The sequence below is a fragment of the Nicotiana sylvestris genome, chromosome 3 (genome assembly GCF_000393655.2).
Source record: "Nicotiana sylvestris chromosome 3, ASM39365v2, whole genome shotgun sequence".
NCBI classification, from domain to species: Eukaryota; Viridiplantae; Streptophyta; class Magnoliopsida; order Solanales; family Solanaceae; genus Nicotiana; species Nicotiana sylvestris.
In genome coordinates, this window is record NC_091059.1 from 32,815,287 (window position 1) to 32,817,134 (window position 1,848).

Consider the following 1,848-nt stretch of genomic DNA (forward strand, 5'->3'; position numbering starts at 1 on the left):
ACTCAGGTGGGGGAGAATGTCATGGGCTGCTTTCCAGACATGCCCCATGACCCCTTGGCCGCGCCCCATGGCGGCCTAGCAAGCCTCACAATGCCTAGCGCCATGGTCGGCCCCGTGGTCTTGGCTGCGCCAAGTGACAAGCGCGCATGTGCCTCTGTCGCCCCACCGATGCCTCTCGCCAGCGCCCAAGGGCTGGCCAATGACAACAGCGCCGCGCGCCCTGACAATGCCGCGCGCGCAGATCCTGATGCCTCGCCAGCGCCCAGCTGCAGGCCCATTCCAACAGCGCCTCGCGCACAGACCCTGATGCCAAGCACCAGTGCCCAGCCTCAGGCCAGCACATCAAGTGTCGCGCGCGCCCACAGCAACGCGCGCGCAGACCCTGACCCGCAAGACAAAGATGCTGCCATCGGACTTAGTTTTACCTTGTAATAATCTAAGTCCTTTTCATTGTAATCATAGGCTAGTTTTCATCATTTTCATTTCAGTGTGCTTCTACAACTTTATTAGGGCTAGTCTTGTAATGTTGGTTTATTTTTTTTAAGAATTATTAAGGGGGACCAAACAATCAAACATTTCAATCAGCATTTTCTGGTGTCTCTCCCCCTCGACACCGCATTATTGTAATCAGCATTTTCATTCATCAATAAAATCATCATCATCATTCAAAACCCAATTCTCTCTCAGCTTCCGCAATTGCTCACGACATTGGTTTTCCCGCACGGCACTGACAATCTAGTCTAGCGTGCAGCGAGGACCTCATTGGCGAACAGCAACCGCACTGACATCGGTTGCTTAGCCTTACATTGCCCTTCCAAAGAACATCAGGAAGGCGTTGCGTCACAGAAATGATGTTATGCGTTCCTAGGGAGGACCAAGGCTATTGCTTCTGATGTAGTGATTACATGTATTGTTTTTGTGTGCCACATTGATGCTTCAGTATTGTTTGATCTTGTTCTACTTATCCATATGTGCCATCATGCTTTGCTTCTTTTCTGGATATGCCTTGTTGTTCTCTTGATGCTCCTGTGCATGTGTCCACATCTGTTGAGATTTTATTGTAGTGGATCGAGTTTATCTATCATGTGTTGTCACTATTTGTGGTTTTAAGACGAGGACAAACTTCTTATTATTAGATATGGTGAACTTTGATGTGATCTTGGGTGTGTATTGGTTATTTCCGTACCATTTTATTCATTATTGTCACGCTAAGAATGTAATGTTGGCAATGTCGGGGTTACCAAGGTTAGAGTGGAAGGGTTCTCTTAGTTGCACTCCTAGCAGAGTGATCTCATTCTTGAAGGCTCAATGGATGATTGAGAAGGGATGTTTGGCATATTTATCCTTTGTTAAAGGTGTTAGTACTGGTACTCCTACTGTTGATTTGATTCTAGTAGTGAGGGAGTTTCTTAATGTGTTTTCTATAGACCTACCGAGCATGCCGTACAATAGGGATATTGATTTTGGTATTGATTTGGCACCGGACACTCAGCCTATTCCTATTCCACCGTATCACATGGCTCTAGCTAAGTTGAAGGAAGAGTTGTTATAAGAGTTTCTGGATAAGGAGTTCATTAGGCCTAGTGTGTCACCTTGGGGTGCACCAATGTTGTTTCTTAAGAGAAGGATGGGTCTGTGAGAATGTGTATTGACTATCGGCAAGTTGAACAAGGTGACCTTTAAGAATAAGTACCCACTATCGTGTATTGTTGATTATCCGATTAGCTTCAAGGTGACAGGTTGTTCTCAAAGATTTACTTGAGATCAGGGCATCGCTAGTTGAAGATCAAGGATTCGAACATTCCTAGGATTGCTTTCCTGACTCGTTATAGGCATTATGAGTTCTTG